Source organism: Hevea brasiliensis, chromosome 14 (assembly GCF_030052815.1).
Source record: "Hevea brasiliensis isolate MT/VB/25A 57/8 chromosome 14, ASM3005281v1, whole genome shotgun sequence".
Taxonomy (NCBI): domain Eukaryota; kingdom Viridiplantae; phylum Streptophyta; class Magnoliopsida; order Malpighiales; family Euphorbiaceae; genus Hevea; species Hevea brasiliensis.
The window spans coordinates 25680301-25699035 of record NC_079506.1 but is presented as its reverse complement, the minus strand read 5'-3'; the positions used below and the strand labels follow the sequence as shown (position 1 = coordinate 25699035).

The 18735-nt window shown below is 34.1% G+C and overlaps 1 pseudogene; it reads right to left on the bottom strand.

Annotated features, from left to right (window-relative positions):
- Positions 1 to 301: 301 nt before the first annotated feature.
- Positions 302 to 2850, bottom strand: LOC110638517 (G-type lectin S-receptor-like serine/threonine-protein kinase At2g19130; annotated as a pseudogene).
- Positions 2851 to 18735: the final 15885 nt, after the last annotated feature.

Here is an 18735-nt window from a genome sequence, read left to right as displayed (position 1 = left end):
ACTTTTGAGTAAGAGAGATTCTTCTTATGTCAAGATTTTTTTTAAAAGAATATATTGAGAAGTTAATGAATGCAACAAAGAACGTCTATTGAAAGATAGTTAAAGACTAATCAAGTTTGTATGCCCGATTAGACATTTTCATTATATATAAGCTTGGTATGTAGTGTTAGGTTATAGTATTTGAGTTCTAATTATGGCATATTATTGCTTAGAAATGATACAAAAAGAAGGATAAGAAGAAGAAAAAGCATTATACCAACATTCTAAAGCAAGAGACAAAAATATAATAGCCTGGTAAGTAGTACAAAAACCTTATTTGATCATCTTTCAAAACATAACTAGCCGGAGATGTAAAGTGAGGTTATTCTATTTGAACTATGCATTGTAAAGAGTAATCATGGGCTTAGCTCTCCAGGCTTCCAGCTAAACTTCTCAAGCAACTTTGGAATTGGGGGCAGGTTGACGCCCAAGGAACCTTCAAGAATATAAACTACATCACTCATTGATGGCCGTAATGTTTTATCATCTTGGATACACCAACAAGCAACTTTACAAATTCTTGTCAGCTCCTCCACATTAGCATTTCCCTCTAAAAATGGGTCTAATAGGCTAAGCACATCGCCATCTTTGTTCACTAACCTAGCCACTCGAATTGGGAAGTATTCCATTTTCCCATCTTTAGATTGCTCAGAGTTTCTCCTTCCTGATACAAGCTCCATAAGCATCATCCCATAGCTATAAACGTCTACCTTGGCTGTTATGGCTTCCCCTGAAATCCACTCTGGGGCAAGATAACCTATTGTCCCTCTAAGGCTTGTTAGAACCTTGCTAAAATCTCGTCCAAAAAGCTTTGCCATGCCAAAATCTGCCAATTTTGGAAAAAATTCAATGTCTAAAAGGATGTTTTCTGGCTTTACATCACAGTGTACAATGCAATCTCTGCATTTCTCATGGAGATAAGCCAAACCACTGGCTGTTCCCAATGCTACATTATATCTTGTTTTCCAGTTTAAAATGTTTGAACCCTTTTTCCTGAAAAGAAAGGAGTCGAGAGAACCATTTGGCATGTACTCGTAGACCAACAACTTTCTGGTACCCTCAGAGCAAAAGCCACGAAGGCGAACAAGATTGATGTGTTGAATTGTTCCAATTGTACTAACTTCCATGCGGAATTGCTTGTCTCCTTGGCTGATGCTTTCGAGCTTCTTCACTGCTACCATACTGGAATCAGGCAACATTCCTTTGAAAACAGAACCGAAACCTCCTTCCCCAAGTTTCTCTGAGAAATTCTTTGTTGCATTTTGTAAATATCTGTACCCAAAAGCCTTCAATAAGCCCCTTGCTTCATTCCCTGCTTTGATGGCTCTGTTTCTCCTGAAAAAACAAACATAACAACACCAATGAGAGCCAACACTGTCACTCCTGAGCCGGCAACACCACCAAAAACTATTCCTTTGTTATTTTTAGATTTTGAAAGCTCGGAAGCCGCAAGCCTGACATGTAGAGTAATTCCACCAGTTACATCATCTGCAAATCGCAGATTCAAGAGATCTCCAATCCAAATTGAACATTGATTGTTGTCATAAGCATAAGCAGTACAGGCGCAGTTACTCAAGCAGTTTGATTCACATTCTTGCGAGCTTACAACAGCCACTGTTTCAGGATTTTCAGGCAGTACCATGTTGTAACTTGCCAAAAATTTATCACTTTCCCCAATTATAAGACTAGAATTTCCACACTGTAGACTTGTTTTCCTAACGCACCCGCCAGAATAAACCCCTGAATTCCAGTCATCTACAAACTTGGGAACAAAACCTACCAAACAATGACAGAAAGGCTGGGATTTCATTGTGCAGCTACCAAACGTCCCACACACAGCATACACGTCACATTGCAATATTGGATGAGACCAAAACAAATACCATTCCTGGGCAGACTCTAACCATGAATATTGCTGAATTTGCCCTCGAACATCCATCACAAATCGAGACACGAGAGAAGAATTATATAAAGAATAGGTGAAATAGCTCTCTTTGCTGTTGTCAACAAAAGAGTAGTTAAATATAAAATCTCTTCTCATTTCAGGAACTAGGTCGAAATTTTGTCCATTCCAGCGCCCACTCTTCCAATACTTTTTAGACATATTGAAAAGGGCTACATATTGACTGATTTCATTTAGGTCTAGTTCATAAGAGAAGAGGCCTTGTGCAGGATCTTATTTGTTCTTCCACGATATGAGACGTGTGTTCTCTCCAGTAACTTTGTTCAATCCAAGCTTGGCTCCTGGGAGCCATGTATCGGTTGGATGATAAAAACTCTGCCATAATGGCTCTGACAAGCTAGACCCATCTCTCAAGACAAGATTTCCTTCATCTAGAATTACTGCTTCTATAGAACTTGAGTTAGAAGAGCTCAAATTTGTTGACCAAACAGCGCTTTTGGACCCATCAAAGAGGACTAGATTACCGAATGATATTCTCAATTCTGAAGAATATTTATCAGTTACTGGTTTCTCTCTGTTTGCCACCCAGACTATGGTCTGTGTAGACACTTTATTGTACCATATGCCAACATAGTAATCTGGAGTTTTACCTTGCTTGAAGAAACCCAATTCATAAGCCCCTCCAGCAGAGACAATGGTTTGGTTACCACAGAGAGAATGATTTGCAGAGATTCTATCAGCTCCAAGGGAGCGATGAGACCTAAGAGAGAAACACATAAAGAGAACAAAAATTGTGAACCACCATGAAGTTTTGTTGATGCCCATAGTTGCAAAGGAATGCAGTACATGCAAGAAATGAGAACCAGCATAAACGTTTTACAACCCAATTATTGCGGCTGGGCAGAAGAGAAAACTCTCCTTTGCTCTATATTTGACAAAAAAAAACGCGGGAAAACATGAAAATAAATGGGGAAATGACCATACAAAGGTACGGTGACAACAAAAATATTGAAATGGGTTGGAATGTAGAGTAATTATGGAGAAGGGGTGAGTCGGAACAAAAATGCTATTCAAAATATTCATAGCCTTCGTTATCTATAATAATTTCTCCATTCCAATATAAAATAGCAAAAGATGGAATTAACATTTTTTAATAAAACAAAAATCGCAATAGCTATCAGCAAAAACAGTCTGGTTGATAATAAATATTCAAACTTATTTGTTGCAATAAAATTATTATAAATTGAACCGGATAAAGATGTAGTTCGATTTAAAATTACACTTTAGAATTATAAGAATTGGTACGAATCGCAGCAACTATTAGCGACAATGATCTGGTCCGGTTCACAAAAAATATTCAAATTTATTTGTTGCAGAAAAATTAATAAACCAAACCGGATTAAAATCTGGTTCGATTTAACATTATAACTTAGAATTATCATAAGCCCGTATGAATCATTATATTTTACTTCATAAAGAAATTATTTTCAACAACTTTTGACATTACCAATTTTTCCATTTTTTAAGTTTAATTAATAAAATAAATTTATATTTTATTTCTAATAATTACATTTTAATTAAATATGCAATTTTTTATCTTACAATTTTTTTTCTTTAATATTATCTAAATAATATAATTTTATATTTTATTTTTATTAATTACATTTTAATTAAAATACCACTCATTTTTGGCAATTTTTCATATTACTAATTTTTCATTTTTTTAATAATATTTTAATAATGTAAATTTATATTTTATTTTTATTGCATCCTTTACTATAAAATATTATGAACTCAATTTTCTATTAATTTTTCCCTTTTCTTCTTTAGCTTTCATTAATTTTTATAAACTTAAATTATTATTTTACTTTAAACTAAAATTTTCTATTCAACTCATTAAACTATTATATTTTGTGATACAAAAATTATATTACTTAATATAAAATTTATTTTGTAACATAATTTACATTTATAATTTATATTTTCTCTTTCCAAACATTTTCTTAATACTATAAATTTATATTATTTTTTCTATACATTCTTTACGATTGTACACTAAAAATCTAATTTCTTGCAATATTTTCCATTTTTCCATTTTTTAAGTTTAATTAATAAAATAAATTTATATTTTATTTCTAATAATTACATTTTAATTAAATATGCAATTTTTTATCTTACAATTTTTTTTCTTTAATATTATCTAAATAATATAATTTTATATTTTATTTTTATTAATTACATTTTAATTAAAATACTACTCATTTTCGGCAATTTTTCATATTACTAATTTTTATTTTTTTTAATAATATTTTAATAATGTAAATTTATATTTTATTTTTATTGCATCCTTTACTATAAAATATTATGAACTCAATTTTCCATTAATTTTTCCCTTTCTTCTTTAGCTTTCATTAATTTTTATAAACTTAAACTATTATTTTACTTTAAACTAAAATTTTCTATTCAACTCATTAAACTATTATATTTTGTGATACAAAAATTATATTACTTAATATAAAATTTATTTTGTAACATAATTTACATTTATAATTTTTATTTTCTCTTTCCAAACATTTTCTTAATACTATAAATTTATATTATTTTTTCTATACATTCTTTACGATTGTACACTAAAAATCTAATTTCTTGCAATATTTTCCCAATAACTTTTACTCATTTTAACAGTATTATTCTATTACTATATTTTTAACTATATATATATATATATATATATATATATATATATATATATATATATATATATATATATATAATATTCATATAATTTTTATATTATTACAAAAAATATATACTTTTTTAGGCTTACAACAATAAATTTAAGATTATACAATAAATTCGTAGACAAATATTAACAGTAAATAACTATTTTTTCCTATACTATATGAAACAATACATTCTAAAAATATCACGAAAATTTATTTCTTAAGCCATGCGTAGAAAAATATCAACTTGCTCTACAAAACTTTCTCACAAACATACCAACATGCATGCATACAAAATATATATATATATATCACCAACTTTCCAGAATAATAAACACATTAACATTCAAGCATTTTTCATATATTGCATGTTAAAAATTGTTAAACAAGCAAAATACACACCCGAGTATTAATTTTTTTCAAACTTCTTCTTTTTCTCTTTGTGGTTCACCACTGCATCTATCTCCTTCTTGCTCCACCCGATTGTAAGGATGCTCCACACCGAACAGGAAGCTGCTCCACCAAAATGAGACAATGGAGGAATCAACGAGTGTTTTGGAAAAATTTAGATCGCTGCCATTTTGAGACCGAGAGCTTAAATGAGGGCGTTGAGGGTAAGTGGGTGAGATAAATGAAGCGGGAGCAACTCTAGACGTGAATAAAAATAGCGTCACGCTGGTCTAATGCAACCCACCGATGGGGTGAAAGATTCAGGTTTGAAATGTCACAGGACGCTATTTTTATTAGCATCCCTCGCTCTACATATCGATGGGTTGGGATATTCGTCCTTCCCGAGTTAGGCCCGTACGATTCTCTAGAACGAAAGTGCAGTTAATGGCAAGGAAGGCATCAGGACGCCATTCAAAATAGCATATTTGGCGCTGACTGATCAACCTCAGCACCTCTCACCCCCTACTTCGTAATTACTCCACATCCTAACCCATTTCAGTAATTTTTTCTGCCATAGTACCCTTGTACGGTCATTCTTCCAAAAATACATTCACTATCTTCAAAAATGAAAAATAGTTTTTTAATTAATTTTTTAAAAAGTTATTCATATTTTTTATAGTAAAAAAGAAATCATTAATTATAAAATATATTTAAGAACTTATTTTAATTTTAAAATTTTTTTATAAGTTATTCATTTATTTTATAATAATAAATTATTTTTTCTTATTATAAAATTTTTTTAATAATTATTCAATTTTAGTTGTAAAAACTTTCAATATAATTTTAGTTATTGAGAAATTATATTTTTCATTTGAAAAATACAATTTTTGTTATAAAGAAAAAATAATAAAAAATAACTTAAATTTATTTTTAAAATTTAGTTAAGTTTTAAAAAATTAAAAAATTTGATCTTTCCATTATAGTCGCAACTTTTAATCAATTCAACAATTCAAGGAAAACGGCAAGGAAAAGCTGATGCAACAATTGGAGGAAGAATATTGACATTCTGTCGCCCTACTTCTGAGGATAGATAGAAAAGGTTGGAGAGAATGACTTTCTGAAATTCTCCCCTTTCTAAAGTTGCGCAAGGTGGCCTCCCAGAACACCCTTTTCCCCTTTATTGAAAGCTTGGAATGCCTCTTTCAAGAATGGAGGGTTCTGAAATATCAGTTATATCTGTCGACCCTGAAGTATGACTTTGATTGATGAATTACACTTTCCGAAACCATACTGTACGCGATCAATTAGTTATTCATCGAAGGTACTGAGGCGAGAAGTATAATCTGGCTAAGATAGCGGAATGAAGTCAAGATTGACTCTATTTTTTTTTTTTTTGAAAAAATATTTTCAAAAGGTTACCCTCCCGTAATTTGAACGTTTGAGAAAAATTAAGTCCTGATAAGACCTTTTTGTCTCCATAGGGAAAGAGAAAAAAAGTTAATTTTTGTTCAGCTGCCTACTATTGACTCCTTATAAAAAAAAATAGAAAATAAATAAATATTTTACTTTTTTCTTATTACATAATAATGATACAAAAAATTATATAATAAAACTAATAATGGTTTCATTATAATCACTAACTGTGGTAGGCTTTATGTGTATTTTTTTATTATCAATAATTATAATAAAACCATTGAATGTATATCAATTTTGTCAAATAAAAATTTCTACAGGTAGAACTTAAATAAAAAAAAATTCACATTTTCACGCCATGAGGAAAGAAAAACAATTTTTTAAATGATTTTTCCTTTTTCAGTGAACAATGATACTTTAAATTTTCATTTCCGGAGTGAAAAAATGTGTAGACATTTTTATGTTAGTGAAAAAAAAAAAGATATAATGATCTAAAAATGCTAAAAAAATTAAAATTAGTAAAAAAAGCAAATTTTTGGTACCTTTTACCATTCTTTTTAACATTAGAATAATATATTAAGAAAGGAAAAAATGAAAAATTAGGGGGGGCAATTCTATTATTAATTTCATTGGTCCCTCTACTACCTTTTGGGAGAAAATTGTTGTCAAAGTATGCAAATAGAACTTGCTTGCTTAACCCATTTTTAGTTTTGTCGTCTTTCTAGATTTCAATGGTCACAAGCTGTTTTGACTATATAAACAAATATTTTCTGGTTTCATACCTTAATTTTCTTTGTTAGACATGGCAGTCCTATTAGAATAAGTTGGATGATGCAATAAATTTGAAACGAGTTTAGATTTAGAAAAGGCCTAATAATCAAAATAATTCCAAATTTTGCTTAGTTTTTTAAATTTCATTAATTTTTATATTGAATTTTATATTTTATAAGAAATATATCATTTGATTGTTTTTCAGACCAAAAAACAGCTGATAGGTTATAAAAAGGAAGGTAGTTATATCCCTTCTCATTATAAAAGTGAATTATCTTAGAATAAGTAGTCGAAAGAGACTCGAATTATAAACTTTTCCATTTTCTATACTTTAAAGATAAAGGAAGATCAATCAAATCACCTCCGATTAGTTCAATTAATTATTTTGGTAAGCTTAATTATGTGGCATTTATAAAAAAATAAAATATTTTTGAAAATTCCATGTTGGAAAAATGTAGATTAGTCAGCAAAACAAATTCAAAACATAATGTTTTAATTTAATAACCTATTTGTGTTATCACCAACAGAGTCTTAACTCCCTTGTTGAACCCTTCAATCTTTGAAAATTTCTAAGTCAAGGTATCTTAACTCTCCAATTGAACCCTTCAATCTCTGAAAATTTCTAAGTCAAGGTAGTGTACAATGAGAGAAAAAGGTGACTAGTGATAGAAAATTTTAAGTATTTATTGTGGTCCCTTTTGTGTGGATGTGGTCCATCTCCCATCCTCAAATTTTTTTAAGTATAGTGCAAAAATTCTACAATTAATTCACCGATCATACCACATAAAGGACGAAAAGCAAGAAGAGGTATGATATATTTTTTTTTCTATTTAAGATTATTTAATTAATATTAATGCTAATTTTGATAAATATAATTTCAAAAATCCCTAAATTGCATGTGGTTAGGGGTTTCATAATTTTTTAGGGCTTTGCAGTTTTTAAAATTAAATAATAAAAATTTAGTAAAAAATTACCATTGTGGCATACATGCATTTTTTATTTTATAAATTAATAAAAAAATAACATAAATTATGCATGTCCTTTTATATATATATATATATATATATATATATAGTGTTTAGCAATCAGCATGTTAAATTTTACTATTACTTCACATCACAAAGGAGTTTTCCAAGAGGTTACAAAAGACTTCATTGGTTGGAGATGGTATAATCTATTTCTAAGAACTTTGAAAAATTACAGTTGGACGTCACTTTGCAACGGCTCCCACAAAAAATGGCATTTCCCCTTCTTTTTCTTACTCTATTTTTTTTTACTCTTTCTTTCTCCTTGTTCTCTTATTCTTCTTGTGGTAAAAATAAGATAATTATGAATTTATATAGTCCATAAATCTTCTCTAGAATAATCTAAAAGGAAATAAGGATAAAAAGTAAAAAAGTGATGAGGTGAAAAAAAAAATTCCAGCTCTTAATATGTTGTTAGCACCATTCAGCATTCCGAGTGTTGAAATCAATGTATTTTGGCATGCCCTGTGGTAATACTGCACGACTTGCAACCTGGGTATGTCATATCTTCTACAAATTTCTATTTTCAAACTCATTCTTCCTTGGCGTGCATGACTTGCGACACGCCCCATGTCAGGTCTTGTGCAAATTTCTGTTGGCCTTCTTCCTTTATCAAATTTTCTTCTATTTTCTCACATCTTTTGGCTTCCAAATCACCTTGAATCATCTCTATTTGCACCTTTGACCTTGAAAACAGTGTAAAACCTATTAAAAACATAGAAAGTCCATAAATCAACTACAACAAAGATAAAATCAACAATTTAACTAAAATAAAGGATAAAAGCATAAAAATATTAATCACTAAGAGCAAAATGGATGCAAAATTACCCCAAAATATCTATATAAAATGATTATGTCAACCATGACCTGGACAAAATTGGTTATTTTGAAATTGAAAAGAAGTTTTGAAATTAGGATATTCAAAGATAGATAAAATTACCTATTTAATCCTTGAATTCCCTTTGGGCACTAAACTAATATTTTTCCGTGATGACAATGGAGTAATGGATATGTTGAAATGGATTCAAAATGAAAATATTGATATTTTTACGCAAACTTCAATGGCTGTCATTTGTGAGCATAAAAGTGACTTGAATAATGGATTTGAAGATGTAGATTATGATGTAATGTGGGTCATGACTTGTTTATGGAGGATATTACTAGTTGTAGTGACCTCCATTTTGCCTATAGGTTTAGAAGGCAATCCAACTTATCCTGATTATGAGCCAAAAGGAGGTAGTGAGACTGATGATTGTTTGAATAATAGTGATTTTAGTTCAAATGATGAAGATATATTAGAGTAAGAAATAACTTGAGAGAGGCTAGATTGAATATATTAGAAAAGGAAAAGCACCTGAGCAAGGTATGGCATATAAGGTTGATGTTAGTAGAAAGATTGTGAGAATTGATGACGTTAGATTTCATGATGCATCCAAATTGGTTAATAATGTTGGTGGTGACTCAAATGATAATGGCTATGTTTCTAAACATGCTAACTCTTCTAATGACATAGTAACACATTCAAGCACAAATGAAGACATCACTTCAAATACAAAACAAGAGAGAGAGAGAGAGAGAGAGAGAGAGAGAGAGAGAGAGAGAGAGAGAGAGAGAATTACTAATATATGCCACAAATTATTATCATAAGGATTTGAATTTGCAAGTGCGACTAAGTTTTGAAAATGCTATGCAATGCAAGGAGGCAGTGCATAAATGGGCCATCATTAATAGTTATAATATTAAGTGGAAGAAAAGTGGTAATTATAAGTTAGATGGTAGCCGTATTGATGGTTATCCATGGCATCCATATGGGAGTTTGTTACAAGATGAACAAACATTTGTCATAAAAACTTTTTATGGAGAAAATAAATGTTTTAGAATTTTATGGAATAGACAAGTTACCCTAAAATGGTTGTTAAGGGAATTTTTGAACAAGTTTAGAAAAAATCCACATGACACTATGAAAGATATGATATATGAGGTGAATAAGAAATATGTTTGCACAGTAAAAAAAAAAAAAAAAAAGATATCTTGCTACAGGGCAAAATGGAAGGCATTGAATAAGATTATAGTGTAATTAGAAGAGCATTATGCTAAACTTAGGTCTTGTAGAGCTAAGTTATTAAGAGTGGATAAGGAGGAAAGGTTTGAGTTGAAGATAGATGTGGGACCAACATATAAGGTTTTGTTGTTTGAAGAGAGGCTTCCAAATGGGATGTGGACGCATGTTAGGTTTTTATGGTATTTTTTTCTAAAGACCCCTGTGGGAGGGGAAATTTTAAGTGTAGTGCCTAAGGATGTAAGCAACAAAATGTATCCTTGTAGATCCTTATTTTGTGATGAGTATGTGCATTAAGGCTGTGGGAAACCCGATGATGAAAAATTATATGACTGCAAGATGTAATTGGAGGCATAGAGCTGAATTATTAATTCTGTGGCATGATCTTGAAAAAAATAATAATATATTTTTTTTAAAGTGAATTTAATTAAATTTAAATAAAATTTTATTTTGTTTAAATTTAATATGGGTAATTTTTAAATGTACTTAATTAAGTTTAATTTGGCCCCATGAGTCTAAGAAAGCCTAGTTAGGAATTTTAAATAAGACCTATTTAATTTATTTTTTGAAAATTAAAATAAGAAAATATCTTTTTCTATATCCCTCTCTTCCTATTGGTTGGAACACCTCACCCATATTCCAGTCTCACCCAAATTCTTCAATCCCAGTTTTTAAGTTATCTGAACCTTATCACACTAGGACTTCAAATCCTACCACACCTCTTCCTCATTCCCTATTGGTGCCTTCCCCTTTCCTTCTCTTCCCATTGGTTGAAACACCTTATCCATATTTCAGTCTCACCCAAATTCTGCAATCTTAGTTTTTTAAGTTATCTGAACTTTATCATGTTAGGATTCCAAACCCGATCGCACCTCTCTCCCAAAACTTTATAAATACCCCACTGAGAAAAAAAAAAAAAAAAAAAAAGAAGAAGAAGAGGAAGGTGGAGGAGAAGACAAAAAAAAAAGGAAAAAAAAATTAAAGAGAGGAATAGCCAAAATTCTTTTAGTTCTTCTTTCTTTCTAGTGATATTTCTAAAAGGTTAGCCTTTTTTATTTTCTATTCAAGATCTATGCCATGTAATATTTAATTCTATGTTCCTTGTTTTCAATTTATCTTGTATGTTCATATAGATCATGTAATCATGTTTAATTTGAGAGGATAAACAACTCTGCACATATTCAGTTTTTGGTCTTCATGTTTTTATTATTTTTTATTATTTTCTGAATCTGTAAAAATTTTAGGAAAATTATATTCCTATTCTTCATGAAATTCTATTAATTTTAGACTCAATAATCACTGAAAAAACTTTTGTATTTTGTAAGTTATGGCCATTTGAAATTAGGGTTCCTGTAAAATCCGATTTGCAGAATACTCGAATTGTGGAGCCCATATCTCTCTTGTTTCTTAATATTTTTGTAAATCTAGTGTCTAAAATTAATTTCAGAATCTTATGAATCTTTTCCAATTGGTTTTGCATTCATATCTAATGTGGTTAATGAGTTATGAATTTTACAAAAAAATAGTATGATTCTATCACTTAGAAAAGTTACGATTTATATAGACCATTCAGCTAGGGTTTTTTTTTATTTATAAATTTTATGATCTTGTATGATATGTAGGCTATCTTCTGTTATTTTATTATGATTTTTAGGCATGTCTAACTATTTTTAAAAAAATCGGATTTCTTGCTACCGTTAATCTGCTAGAATTTGAAAATTGTATGTTTATGTATGTTCTTGTATTTTCTTGGGTTCCAATTGATATTTGATCTATTTTTCTGTGCTTTTTTTAATTCAAGAAGTATTATAAAGTGTTTGGAATATGTTAGAAGATGTGGACCCTTAGGTAATTATAACTAATTAAGAATCTTAACCCTTTAGGAGACTAAAGTTAGAATCCAATGTAAATTATTATTAATATTTTCTTATTTTCTTTAGTTTCTTTATTTTTTATTACAAATAAAATTGGTAAGTAATCCTAAACTCCTCGAATAACCATTGGCATAAAATTGTAGTAATAATAGAATTTTTACTTGGTAAATTAAAATTAACTTTGTTTTTAATTTAATCGACTTTTGCATTTAATAAATTTAAATAAATACTTTGTAAATTAAAATTAATTTTGTTTATAAATTAAACTAATAATGGCATGTAAAATAATTTAATTTAATACTTAGTAATTGTAAAATAAATTTGCATGTTAGAAATCTTTATTAGGTTGTAATTGTTTGGGCCTTATGTGTTATTAGAATAAATTACACATGCACATAATTAACTTAGTTCAATTATCCTGAGGGTAACTTGGTAAAAATTAATTAATTAGGTTAAATAGAAATATAGGGTTATTTAAAATTTTATTTGTTTATAAATTAAATTCTCAATAATAAATTAATTTTAGTCATCTGATAAATATCATTTAAATAATTAGCAACCCCATAGATAGGAATTACTTATGCATAAAAATTGTGTGTAAACAACAATCCTTTTGTGAATTACTTGCGTGTGTAGGATTAGAATTACATTTTTTAGGATAAAGTTTAATAAAGGAATAATAAACAAGACTTTTAGAAACATTAGTAGAGGATTGGCACTCAAATTAACGAGGTTAGACCAGGCGTAAGGGGTGCCTAACACCTTCCCTTTACATACCCACTATCCCGAACCTAGACATTGGGCTATGGTAATAACTGTCGACACCATATTTTGGCCGATCCCCAGAATCAATAAACTTTGAAACCGATCCCCAGTACTAAGTCTCCCTTTGCAGCCAATTACATTTCCGATCTCTCTTTGCTAGATAACCACATTTCCGATCTCTCCTCACAAGGAATTGAATCAATGCTAAGTCCTCATATCAGTCAAAGCCTTACCGGTCTATTAAATCACTCACCGACCTCTCAAACCCATTGTCGAATCTCCTGACCAGTCAAGTATATTCCTGATCTCTTTTGACAAATGAAATTGAACTGACACTAGATCTTTGTTACCAGTTTTATTGCTGATCTCCCTTTCAAAAGTTTAGGAATAATCAAAGGTTCCGTTCCGGTTTAATGATCTTAAATGTTCAAGCCAAATTTCCAATTTTAATCAAGTCCCGTTTAGCGTTGGTTCCCTACCGATCTCATGCTCATCGTGTTTTCCGATCTCTCACACTTAGGTTAATAATCACTTTCAGTTATTTCAATATACTCAGACAATCAAGTGTTTAAATAATTTAGAAATTTTTCGATCACAATCATTCACCGAACAAAAGAGACATTTCATTTCATTTCATTTCAGAATTTGTACAAGTCATTCAGCTGGAGGATCACGCCCGGCCTGATCTACATTTTGTCCATCTCCTCTCTCACCCTCAGCCTCCTCCTCGCTATCCTCACCTTCATCCTCGGGAGCCAGGTTGGCCATCCAGGAGAAGTCCTCCTCAGGATAACGCTTCTTGAGCTCAGCCAGGAGATCTCTGTGAGCATTCACATAAGCGTCGGCCACTCCGGTCACCATCTCTTCTTCTTTCGCCTTGAGCTCCTCAGCAAGGTGAGCGAGTTGAGCAGCTTCTTCTACCCGGAGCGCTTGCACTTCTTCAAGAGCATGATCTCGCTCAGCCAGAACATGAGCTTGCTGGGCCAGCTTGTCCTCATAGAACTTCATTCGCCCCTCAAGTTGAGATATGTAGTCCCGAGCGGATGATAGTTGGGATCGGAGGGAAGCTGCTTCATGACCTATCCTCTCGACCTCTTTAGCCAGGCGATGCGCCTTCTCCCGTACGATGTGCTGGTTCACCAAACACTCCACGTTCAGGCTCATAGATCGGGTCAGGATGTCGTCAATACTGTCTGGAGACAGCCTATCCCGATCCTCCCGTAGGCAGATGGAGGACCCCAACACTTAGCGAAACCCGAGTTTTCCCGAACAGTCCGGTTCTTCTCCAGCGAGTGGAGCAGAACTTGAGTGCCGCGGGAAAGGGGCCTCACCTGTTGTTGGGAAGGACCCCCTTCCGCGCCCGAAGTAACTGGAGGAGGTGGAGGCGGCTCTTCCCGGTGAGGAGGGGATCGGACCACTTCTATGACCACCGGTCCTGAAGGTTGAGACGAGCCTTCCTGTATTTCCTCGGGCTCATGACGAGGTGTCTGCATCTCCTCAGCCCGCTTCATCTCCCATACCTTTCGGGAGATCTCCCTCTTTCGTTTCCGGTTCTCCTTAGAGGCTTCGCCGCTTGCCATACCTGCACAAAGAAGAGGTCAGTGAGATTGCTAAGGTCCTGAGATCTGAGATGTAGAAAATACCGATGCCGAGGTCAGAGAGCTGAAGCCCGCGATCTTTGCCGGTGATCAATTCCATAGTCCAATGGTGCAGCTCGGCCGTCACTGCATCCAAACAAGAGAACTTCTCTCTGGATGCCTGTTCCTTCAACTCCATCACCATTGCACCCTCTTCCCTATTCAACACGAGACGCTTCAGAATTAAGGGGCCTTGGTGTAGCCAGCTACGAGGGAAACCCTCAAAGCCGTTCGGAATTTTGCTCCTTAGAATAAAGAAGCGGTTCTTCCAATTCTTCAGGGAGGATGGCAGATCGGTGAAAAGCCCGCAATGTGGCTTCGCCTGGAAGAACCAGTACTCGTCGTCCTTTCGGCGAGTTAATCTATGCAGTTCGGTGAATACTTTAGGCGTAGGACGGAATCCCTTAGCTCGGCAGAGGCCTCGGAAGGCTACTAAGATCCGCCACGAGTTTGGGTGAACTTGAGCTATGCACACTTGGTAAAATTTTAAGACTTCCTTAAAGAAGTCGTCAAGAGGGAATCGCAGCCCGGCTTTCAACTGTTCTTCATATACCATAATCATGTCGTTCTCTTCGAAGAAGTGATCGGCACGGTGATCGCCGTGACACCGGATAAGTTCATATGAATCAGGCTCAATGTTGTACTCCTGGCTGAACGACTGCAGATCGGTTTCTTGAAGGACCGATGGCAACTCATCCATGGGAAGATTTTCTCTCCCTGAAGAAGGCGCATGCCTTGATGATGTCGCTTGTCCCCGAGCTGGAACGGAGACCCTAGGAGGTTCAGGTCGCGCGCTTGGCCCGACCACCTCTACTTCATCAGATGACCACGAGAACTGGATGGAAGGAGGGCTCGCCGCTCTCTGACCTTCGGCGCCACTCATTTTCAAAGGAAATAAAGAATTTAAACTAAAAGAAGGATCAAAACCCTTACCGGAGCTTGATCGGAGTCGGAAGAACTTGAGGAAACGAGAGAATTTTGAAGTTGTTCGCGAGAGACTGAAAATGGCATAAGAGAGCAACTGGCTAACCCCACCCCTATTTATACTCGTCCGAGCATTTAATGCTCACGATGTTCCAGGCAATGCATCGGTTAGCGGGACTCGCCAGCTGTTCTGACACGTCTCACGAATATTCTAGAATTCCATAAGGAGAGACGGCTAGTTAGGGATCGGCTAATTAAGGCGAATGTTTGGAAGTACAGATCGGTTAAGGGTTGTTCAGTTAGGAACCAAATCGGATAAACACACCAGAGATCGGAAAATAACCAATGCAAAAATAATAAAAATGATAATTGACAAAATAAAATTTTTATTTCCAAAAGATCGGATTACATCATTTGGGCGATATCTAGGGATCGGATTACATCAAAAGTCGGACTACATCATTTCGGCGATCTCTAGAGATCAGATTACATTGAAAGTAAAATTACATCATTTGGGCGATCTCTAGAGACCAGTGGAACATCCCTTCCAAAAGGCTTATGTCAAAGCCTAGTCTCGTGGCTGAGTCAAAAGATGTATTTGACCAGGAGACCGGCTGTTGACATCGGATAGATGTATAGCTTAGATGGGGGGACTATGACTCTCATGAGAATGATAGAGGTCGTCATCAAAGTTACCGCTCGAAACCGAGCCGCTGTCGGAACGCCCAGTGTGGTGAGGAGCCAGATGAACGCCAAGGAGCAGTCACCGATGTTGAGGGGAATATTAGCAGTTTTCTCGCTCGAAATCAGTTCGCCATTTGCATCGATCGAACGATTCAAGATCAGTGAGATTGAGGTCCTCGATCTAGGTCGGTTAATTAGTCCGGTTCTCTCATTGTCATCGGATAAGGTCTTCATGATTCTTCGATCACCGGGATCGTAAATTTTTAGTCGGGGAATAAAAAAGTCCATCGGAAAAAGATCAAAAGCCACAATCATGGCCGGAACAACTGCCGGAACAACAAGAGCAGGAAAGTAAGGAGAAAAAGGAGAAAGTCGAGTGGAGAAAGTTTTTTGTCAGGGGTATATATAAGCAGAGATCAAGCATTTATTGCTAAGTAGAAAACGAAGCGGACGTTTTGGGAATCGAGGGAAATTAATGCTTTGACTAGACCGGACCTGATTAAGGGGAGGACCAGAATGATACAGATCGGAAAAAGGGAGGCCGGTATAAAAGATCGGAGAAGGATCATGTTAAGAAGATCGAAAAGGAAGAGAGAGCAGAAAACAAAGAGAATAAGGCGCCTACCACTGTCGTCATAATCAGAGCCGAGGTAGTTAAAGCGTTGCAGGTGAAATCTCAACCGCACGCCCCAGAATCGCCCGCATTCGGCGGTGCGAATATGTCATGACAGCGCTGTACCTTCCAATCTCCACCGTTGATCCGACTTGTAAGGACGAGCCCGGGGCCCTTGGATCAAAGAAGAAGACGACAAGACCGGCGCCTTTCACTCCTAGCCCTTGGATCGCCCCGGACCAGAGAATTTGGGACCGTCAGATTAGAGGAGGAAAAGGACAAATATTCTGAAGGGGATCTCGGTAAATGCATCACGATTCTCTTTAATTCTTGAGCCTCTGATTATGTCCTTTGAAATCTTGACCCTTCATCTCCCTCAAGGAAAATCCTGACCCTTCATGGGAAGCACCCGGTCCCTATAAATACCTGCATGAAAAACTGTTTAAGGGACGGACAAGAAAAGGAGGTAGTTACTATAGCGAAAGAACTCTGAAATTTAATTCAGATCGTTACTCTGCTTTCATAAGAAGAACTTTTGGAACCAGTTTTCTGAAGTGTTTTCTTAAAAGATTTTGAACACTGAAACTCTCCATTTTCAGCTCGTTCATTATCCCGTAACGCTCACGCTTTTCAGTTCCTTGTTATCTTTATTTTCACTTCCATCGTCCATGCTCAATCTCATTTAAACTCGGGTACAATTCTGACTCGATTGCATTTAGTGAAGCAGTCTTTGTTCCAAGGCGAACCTTAGTCTCCTGGCTATCAACTTGCAATCTTATTACGTTTTGTGATTCTGTAGTTAGTTCACTAGATTCGACTCCTTACAGGTCAGTGTTCATATTGCCATTTTATTAAGTTTAGTTCTTGTTTTACGTATTTCCTTTCTTCTTTTTTTTGCATGTTATTTTCTTTAAGTTCATATCATGCTAGAAAAAAATACAAAGAAAGGTTGTGCTCTAGTTTATTTCCGTGTCGGCCAATCCATACTTTTGTTAGTCTTTATTATTTCTGAACGCAAGTCATCTAGTCCCGAGTAATGTATAAGTGGTTCGATAAAATGTAGGTAACGGCAACTTAAGAGTCCCTTTGAAATAATGAAAGGTCTAAATAATAAGCCAGGAAAATGGTGAAGCCGAGTCACTAGAATAACTCAATAGATTATTGGGCAAGACGTCATAAGACAGAGTAAAACCAAACCCTGGATAACTAAATGGAATAGATCGGGTATCGAGAAGTACTGGTGAGGTGACCATATAGGAAGGTCGGAGAATTCGGTTTGGTATCCCCTGCCCAGTCCTAAGGTACCAATAAGTTAAAGAAGTCTTATTCAGACCCCCCGACACCTTTGAATATCAGAACCCTTAGCCTTAGGTTCTCTCGATAGGTAAGATTTAAAGAGATCGGAAAAGTCCTTATCCGACCCCCATTAAAATATGAGAGATCGGAGGAGAGTTCTTATCCGATCCTCAAGCTTAGAAAATTAAAAAAAAAATGTTCAAAAGAGATTGGAGGAGAGTTCTTATCCGGTTTTCAATCAAAATTTTAATAAATACTCAAGAGAGATCGGAGGAGAGTCCTTATCCGGTTCTCAAACAAAATTTCAACAAATATTCAAAAGAGACCAGAGGAGAGTTCTTATCTGGTTCTTGATCTAAAATTAAAAAATGTCTAAGAGAGATCGGAGGAGAGTTCTTATCCAATTCTCAACCAAAATTTTAACAAATGTTCAAAAGAGACCAGAGGAGAGTTCTTATCTGGTTCTCGATCTAAAATTAAAAAATGTCTAAAGGAGATCGGAGGAGAGTTCTTATCCGGTTCTCTAACTAAAACTTTAATAAATATTTAAAAAGAGATCGGAGGAGAGTTCTTATCTGATTCTCAAATTGAATTTTAACTAAATAGCCCCTTCAAACAA